Here is a 9,098-nt window from a genome sequence, read left to right as displayed (position 1 = left end):
TTTGCCATGCTTTCCTCCCCTGCTTTTATGCCTGTTAACCTGCGTTTTCTGGATTATACACTCTGCTTGACAATGTTCTAGGCCTTCTGTGGGTACTTTAATGAATCTGATAAGGGTTGTGAGGGAAAAGGGGGCTATGCAATAAATCTGACACGCTCAGGCGGGCCACATGGTAGGTCTGACAAGCTCAGTGACCAAAAGTAACCACATAGGGTGGTCTGATCACAAATTTCTAACTGGGCAGGTCATAGCTGGTTGTCATCCCAGGCCTATATGGCTCCCTTAGCAAAGGTCAATCTTTACCTTAAGTCCATTGTTCTTACACAGCTAAGGTATCTCTTAGAAATGTGTTTACCTACCTCTGGAAGGCATAACTGCTGGCACCAGAGCAAGAGACCACAGAACCCCTCCTTATCCCTGAATACCATCTCTGTGTGCTATAAATGTTAATTATTTTAAAAATATTTTTATAAAAAAAATATTTTTATAGAGAGCCCAGCCAGTGCTCAGTGGTTGAGGAGGTCACGGTTCCATTCCGGGACAGGGCACATGCCCAAGTTGCAGGCTCTATCCCCAATAGGGGTGGTGTGGGAAGCATTGATGTTTCTCTCTCCCGCTCCCTTCTTCTCTGAAATCAATAAAAACTAAAAAAAAAAATTTTTTTCTAGAGAGAGAGAGAGGGAGAGCATGAGAGAGAAACATTGATGGGCTGCCTCCTGCACACCACCCCCTACTGGGATCAAGCCCATAAATCTCGGCAAGTGCCCTGACCTGGAATCAAACCAACAATCTTTCAGTGCACTAGAAAACACCCAACCAACTGAGTCACACCAACTAGGGTGATATAAATGTTAATTATTAACTATCCTGTACCCACCAGTGTAAAAGAAATATATGTTTCTCCATTTTGCCTCTTATCCAATCCTAAAGATTTCCCTGCTATGCTTTCTTCCACCTCATTAATCTAACACCAATGGATTTCATGTAACCCTCCTTATTATCCTCCTTTAATTATGATGTATAAAATAAGCTGCAACACTGCCATTCTCCGGAGCTTTTCTCAACCCATTGAGATCTTGCTTCCTGGTGTATGTTGTCAATTTGGCTCAAATAAACTCATAAAAATTCGTTTTTTAGGTTTGGATGTTTCTTTTTTAAAATGTGTTTTTATCGATTGAGAGTGGCAGGGAGAGAGAGACATCAATGTGAGAAACATCGGTCAGTTGCCTCACATACGTGCCCCAACGAGGGATTGAACCCGCAACCTGGGTATGTACCCTGGCCAGGAATTGAATCGGTAACCTTTAGGTACATGGGACAATGCCCAACCAACTGAGCCACACCAGCCAGGGCAGACGTTTCTCACCTCGACAGGACCCTCGCCCAGGGTCCTAGGTGTTTTAGGCCTAGGGAAAATGAAGTGATAAAATGCAAGGTAGAAAGTGCTAGGTGCTTTTAGAAAGCTACAGGATTGGTGCCATGGCATTTGAGGTGAAGCAAGACCCAGAACACACTGCTGAGGCCTTACTTAGGCCCTTAAGTCAGGTTTGAAAAACTCAAACTTGATTCAACAATGGTGTCCAGCCTTTGAGAGGACTCTACTTTTTAAAAATACGTTTTTATTGATTTTAGAAGAGAGAAAGGGAGAGGGATAAAAAGATAAAAACATTAATGAGAAAGAAACATGGATTTGCTGCCTCCTGCACGCCCCCTACTGGAGATTGAGCCTGCAACCCAGGCATGTACCCTGACCAGGAATCAAACTGGTGACTTCTTGGTTCATGTGTCGACACTCAACCACTGAGCCACACCAGCGAGGCAAGAGGACTCTATTTTTAAGAGAAAAATTCTGAACGATGTCCACAATTGTTTTCTAATATCCAGTTCCCCCAAGTACCAGGTATTTAGTAATGCTTTGTATTTCATTTTTATAGATAATAATAACAGTTATTCAGAATTCAAAAGGTGCCAAAGGGTATGTGGTAAAAAGTTAAGTCTTCCTCCCTGTAGTGTAACTCCACCAGACAAGCACTGTTACCTTTGGATGCTTTGAATTCTCCCAGACGCTTCCCGAATTTATAAATAAATATATATGTATAAATAAAAGCATTTTTTTCTCCACACAAAATGGCAATTTATAATACACATTGCTGCATGTGATATACTTTAAGTATCTTCGAGATTGTAGCATATCAATACAAATAGAGATTCCTCATTCTTATTAACAGCTGCATGATATTACCTAGGTTTGTATATTTGAGAATCACAAAAGCATCTATATAAGTCTGAGTAATAGCACAACACAATAGAAGGAGAGTCATGATGTTACTTGCTGTGCATGCAGATTTATTTAACTACTGTTAGAGCTGATGTCACTTAGCCCTACTTTATAGATTAGAAAATTGAGTCAAAAAAGTTAAGTAACTTGTCCAGGTAAACATTGCAAAACTAAAATTCAAACATGAACAGAGATGCAGATTGTAGAATATCAGGCCTCTACTTACTGGTAGGGAAAGGGGGAGTGGAAAGACTCACTTTCCTGAGGTGGAAAATTTAAGGGGCACTAAAAATTCAGTAATTGAGATCATATATATATATATATATATATATATATATATATATGTATATATGTATATGTATATATGTATATATGTATATATGTATATATTTTAATCCTCACCTGAGGAATAAGGATACTTTTTCCACTGATTTTTAGAGAGAGTAGAAGGCAGGGGGATAGAGGGAGAGAGAGAAACATTGAAGTGAGAGAGACACATCAATTAGTTGCCTCCTGCTCAAGCCCTGACTAGGGCTGGGGATTGAACCTGCAACCAAGCTATGTGCCCTTGACCAGGAATCGAACCTGAGACCCTTCAGTCCGTGGGCCAATGCTCTAACCACTGAACAACCCTACCAGGACGAGATCAGTATTTTAATGCAATATTTTTAAAAAATAAAAATTAATACAAAAACTCCACAATTAACAAATATCAGAGTTTTAAATTAGGCATCTCCACAAACATCCCCTCAGGCATTTTAGACAAAGCAAAACAGAAGGATCCCCTTGATTCCTCTAGAGGCAATCTATTTGCATATTTCATTTTACTAGTCTTGGTTATCACAAGTTACTTAACTTTTTTGACTCAACTTTCTTTTTTTTTTAATTTTTTAAAATATATTTTATTGATTTTTTTACAGAGAGGAAGGGAGAGGGATAGAGAGTTAGAAACATCGATGAGAGAGAAACATCAATCAGCTGCCTACTGCACACTCCCTACTGGGGATGTGCCCGCAACCAAGTTACATGCCCTTGACTGGAATCGAACCTGGGACCCTTGAGTCTGCAGGCCGACACTCTATCCACTGAGCCAAACCGGTCAGGGCTTGACTCAACTTTCTAATCTATAAAGTAGGAGTAAGTGACATCCTAGAGAAAATTAAATGTGTAACATGTGTTGTATGTGCCAAATGTGAAAGGTGTTAAGTAAATTGTCACTACTGCATTCATATAATGTAATTATTTAATTTTTGTAGCAGCTTGACAGATAGGTTTTCAATTTCTTGCTCTCTCTATCTTCTCCTTTCAGCACCCCCATTATGGGAATGTTGGTACTGTTGAAGTTGTCTCAGAGGCTCCTTACACTATCCTCATTTAAAAAATATATTTTTTTATTGATTTCAGAGAGGAAGGGAGAAGGAGAGATAGACATCAATGATGAGAATCGTTGGTCAGTTGCCTCCTGCACGCCCCCTAATGGGGATCGAGCCCGCAACTGGAGCATGTGCCCTTGACTGGAATTGAACCCAGGACCCTTCAGTCCACAGGCTGATGCTCTATCCACTGAGCCAAACCAGCTAGAGCCACTATCCTCATTTTTTAAAATTCTTTTTTCTTTTTGCTGTTCTAATTGGATATTTTCTACTTCCTGATATTCCAAATCACTGATTTAATTCTCTGCTGCATCTACTCTATTGCTGATCCCCTATAATTTATTCTTCATTTCAGTTAGTGTATCCTTCACTTCTGACTGGCTCTTTTTTTATGCTTTCCATGTCTTTTCTTTATGCTGTTGAAGTTCTCAGTAAGATCCTTGAGCATCCTTATAACCATTGTTTTGAACTCTGTATCTGGTAGTTTGCTTGCCTCCATTTAATTTAGTTATTTTTCTGGAGATTTCTCCTGTTCTCTCATTTGTGACCTATTTTTTTGTCTCTTCATTTTGGCTGCTTCCTGTGTTTGTTTCTATGTATTAGGTAGAGCTGCTACATCTCCCGGACTTGGTAGAGTGGCCTTGTCTAGTAGGTGTCCTGTAGGGCCCCCCCAAGTCACCCGAGCTGGTTGCTCCAGGTGCACCCCTGTGTAGGCTCTGTGCACTGTCCTGTTGTAGTTGAGGCTTGATTGCTGTTGGCACGTCACTGGGAGGAATTGACCCTAATACTGATGGGCTGTAAGGACCAAGGGTCAGCTGCAATGACAGCAGAGTTACTATTGTGCAGGGGCTGAGCCTGTAGAGCAGGACTTGCTTCAATGGGACTTCGGTGCTCGCTGAGTTCACCCCTTGAGTGTGTCATTTATGGAGGTGCAAGGGTTGTAATCTGGTGTGGTCTGAAGCTGTCCACTGGGTGCACTGGCTCTGAGGCCTCCCAGAAGGTACATGGTCAGCCACCACCTGTGCCCTTCCTGGGGCCAGGTAGCACAAGCTACAGAGTGATCTGCAGATGGCTGCTACTTATGCTGGACTTGGATGTGTCTAGGAGAGGCCAAGCTGTGAACCAAGGCCAGTTGCTGCTGGTGCCAGACCTGGGACCACTTACCAAGAGGTACAGGGTACACAGAGGCCAGATTTGAGAGATTTTAAGAAAATCTGAAGAGGCCATTTGTATGGAAAAGCCACTGGAAACAGCTTGGGTGGGCCCGAAATTTGGGTGGGGCAGGGTCTCAGGGAATCACCAGGGTGTGGCAAATAGGGTTAGCTAGGTTGATGGAGACTCCGATATGGCACCTGCCTGTGGGCTCTGTGGAGAAAGGCCTCTTCCAGCACTTCTGTCTGGGACAAAGCTGCCTCTAGCAGCTTTCACCCCAATGCCAGATAACTCGGTACATCCCCTTACGACCCTGGTGCCTTTCTAGCTGCTGCCCCAGTGCTGGAGCTCAAGGCAAATGAGTCAAAGTAAGTCTGCCTGGGCCCTTTAAGAGGAATGCCTGGGACCTGGCCAGTGTGGCTCACTTGGTTGAGCACCTATGCACCGAGAGGTTGCTGGTTTGATTCTGGGTCAGTGCACATGCCCGAGTTGTGGGCTCTATACCCAGTAGGGAGCATGCAGGAGGCAGCCGATTAATGTTTCTCTTTCTCTCCCTCTCCCTCTCCCTTCCTCTTTCTCTAAAATCAATAAAAACATCCGTAGCTGGTTTTGCTCAGTGGATAGAGCGTCGGCCTTTGGACTGAAGAATCCCAGGTTCAATTCTGGTCAAGGGCATGTACCTTGAATGCAGGCTCCTACCCAGTCCAGGCCCTGGTCAGGGCTCATGCAGGAGGCAACCAATCGACATGCTTCTCTCACATTGGTATTTTTCTCTCTCTTCTACTTTCTCTAAAAATTAATGGAAAAATATCCTCAGGTGAATAATAATAAAATCAGTAAAAACATTAAAAAAAAAAAAAAAAAGAGGAATGCCTGGGACTCCAGTTGCCCTCTGTGTCACTAAGCCTTAATCCCTACTGGTTTTTATAACTTTTATAGCCAGAAGTTATGGGGACTTCTCTTCCTGGCACTGGAACCCTGGGCTGGGGGGCCTGATGTGAGGCTGGGACTCCTCCTTCTTTTTGTTGTTGTTAATCCTCATCTGAGGATATTTTTTCCATTGATTTTTCTTTTTTAAAAAATAATTTAAAAAATATTTTTATTGATTTCAGAGCGGAAGGGAGAGATAGAAACATCAATGATGAGAGAGAATCTTTGATCAGCTGCCTCCTGCACACCCCCTACCAGGAATCTAGCTCATAACCTGGGCATGTGTCCTGACTAGGAATTGAATCAGTGACCTCTTGGTTCATGGGTCACCGCTCAACCACTGAGCAACACTGGCCAGGCTAGATGTTATCTTTAGGGAGGAAAAGATCAGGGGGTCTAAACTGCATGACCATCAATATGCTAGGGGAGGAAAGGTTACTCTAGGGGCAAGGTTCTTGTTTTCCCAGTTTTGCCCTTTGCTAGGCATCTTCTCACAGCCTGCACCTGTGGCCTCATAGAAAGTTTCCTGTGATCAGTTAACAGAGGAAGAGACAACTTGGGCCTGGTTTACAGATGGTTATGCAGGCAACACCAAGAAGTGGACAGCTGCAGTTTTACAGCTCCTTTCTGGGACATCCCTAAAGGACAATGGTAACAGAAAATCCTCCCAGCAGGTAGAACGTCAACCAATGAATCTGGTTATATACTTTGCTTGGAAGGAGAAATGGCCTGATGAGTGATTATATACCAATTTATGGGCTGTGGCCAATGGTTTGGCTGGATAGTCAGGGACTTGGAAGAAACATGATTTAAAAATTGGTGACAAGGAAGTCTGGGGAAGAGATTTGTGGACCTCTCTGAATGGACATAAAATGTGAAGACATTTGTGTCCCATGTGAATGTTCACCAAAGGATGACCTCAGCAGAGGGGAAATTTAATAAGTGGCTAGGATAACTTGTTCTGTGGATACCAGTTGACCTCTTTTCCTAGCCATTGCTGTCATTGCCCAAAGAATTAATTTTATGAGGAACCACCACACTATTTTCCACAGTGGCTGTACCATTTTAGATTCCCATCAATAGGGCAGAAGGGTTCTAATTTCTCTACATTTTTATTGTTTTTTGTGTGTTTGTTTGTTTTGTTTTTTTTAAGAATATCAAGTTTTTTGTTTTTAAATATATATTTTATTGATTTTTTACAGAGAGGAAGGGAGAGGGATAGAGAGCTAGAAACATCATGAGAGAGAAACATCGATCAGCTGCCTCCTGCACACCTCCTACTGGGGATGTACCCGCAACCAAGGTACATGCCCTTGACTGGAATCGAACCTGGGACCTTTCAGTCCGCAGGCCAATGCTCACTGAGCCAAACCGGTTAGAGCTGTGTGTTTCTTTTTTATAGTAGTCATTCTAATGGGTATAAGGTGGTAACTCATTGTAGTTTTGATTTGCATTTCCGCAGGGATTAGTGATGGTGAACATCTTTTCATGATGCTTTTTCTGCATCAGTTGATACAATCATGTGGTTTTCCTTCTTTAGACTGTTAATATATGCTGGGGCTGACCAGCAAACCTTGAACAACGGATGAACAGATTACTCTGACACAGTTTGACTGTGGGGGAGAGGGCTAAGGGACGGCCTGACTGACAGCAGCCAGGCAACCTTGATTGCCTGCCTCTTAGCCTTTTACTAGTATTGCAGTTTTTATCTTTAGATACAATCAGTAGGGTGAGGAATCTTGGGAGGACACGTGTTTACATTGTCCTCTAGGCAAGGGCATCCAGGGATTAAGCATAGGGATTCCAGTAAACACCTGGGGGGTCTGCATATGCACAGGCTTCTTTGGAAAGGTCAAGGAGTAATTAGGGGCGCCGCCTTCGACACTTCCCTAAGTATCCCCTAAATTGGACAGGCAGCCTTCCACACACTTCCCTTTTCTCAGAATGTCCTCCTTACAAACTTTTCAACCAAGTCTCAGGTGCTCACCAACAAATATAGAGGGTTAAATGGATTGATTTTCTAATGTTGAACCCATCTTGCATACCTGGAATAAATCCCACTTGGTCATGATGTACAATCTTTTTATACATTACTGGATTTGATTTGCTAATATTTTATTAAGGATTTTTGTGCCTAAGTTCCTGAGATACTGATCTGCAGTTTTCATTTTTGTACTATCATTGTTTAGTTTTGGTATCAGGGTAATACTGGCTTTATAAAATGAATTGGGAAGTGTTTATTCCTTTTCTATTTTCTAGAAGAGTGTGTATAAAATAGATGTTAATTCTCCCCTAAATGTTTGGTAGAATTCTCCAGTGAAACCATCTTGACCTGGAAATTTTCCCCCCAAAAGATTCTTTAAAACAACAACAACAACAACAACAAAAACCAGCCATAACCCGTTTGGCTCAGTGGACAGAGCGTCGGCCTGCGAACTGAAAGGTCCCAGGTTCGATTCCGGTCAAGGGCATGTACCTTGGTTATGGGCACATCCCCAGTAGGAGGTGTGCAGGGCAGCTGATGATGTTTCTAACTCTCTATTCCTCTCCCTTCCTCTCTGTAAAAAATCAATAAAATATATTTAAAAAACCCTGCAGATTAAATTTTAAAAATTAATATAAGAATATTCAGGTTATTTATTTTTCCTATTGGGTGAGTTAGGTAATTTGTGTTTTTTCAAAGGAATTGATTGATTTTTATCAAGGTTGCATTTATGTGCATAGTATGTTTAAAGTATTTTCTTCCTATTCTCTTAATGTGTGTGAGGTCTACAGTGATATCTCCTTTTTCATTCCTTTTTTGGAAACTTGTGTCCTCTCTCTTTTGTCCATTGTCAGTACTGCTAGAGGTTTTTCAATTTTATTAATCTTTTCAACCAACCAGCATTTGGTTTTATAAAATTTCTCTATTTTTTTGTTTTTAATTTCATTGATTCCTGCTCCAATATTTATTACTTCCTTCCTTCTGCTTGCTTTGGGTTTATTTTGCTCTTCTGTTTTTTCTCTCTCTGTTCTTTATTGATCTAACTGCAAGTTCACTGACCTTTCCTTTTGTAGTCTCTAATATACTATTAAACCAATCTAGGAAATTTTTATTTCAGCTATTGTATTTTTCAGTTCTATTAAAAATTTTTCCATTTCCGCTCTGGCCAATGTGGGTCCGTTAGTTGGAGTGTCATCCCATGCATGGAAGGGTCCTGGGCTTGATTCCCCCTCAGGCACACACCCAGGTTGGGGGTTTGATTCCCCAATCTTACTGCCATCTTTTAGAAGGCTGTTTTATTAGCATTAACTTATAGAAAAACAGTACTTGATTCTAACATAGTTAATCATTAGAAAACTTGTTAGCTTATAAAAATGGGATC

This window comes from Plecotus auritus (genome assembly GCF_963455305.1).
Source record: "Plecotus auritus genome assembly, chromosome: 7".
In the NCBI taxonomy this organism is placed as follows: Eukaryota; Metazoa; Chordata; class Mammalia; order Chiroptera; family Vespertilionidae; genus Plecotus; species Plecotus auritus.
The sequence above is the reverse complement of the archived record's forward strand: the minus strand, read 5'-3'. Positions refer to the sequence as shown.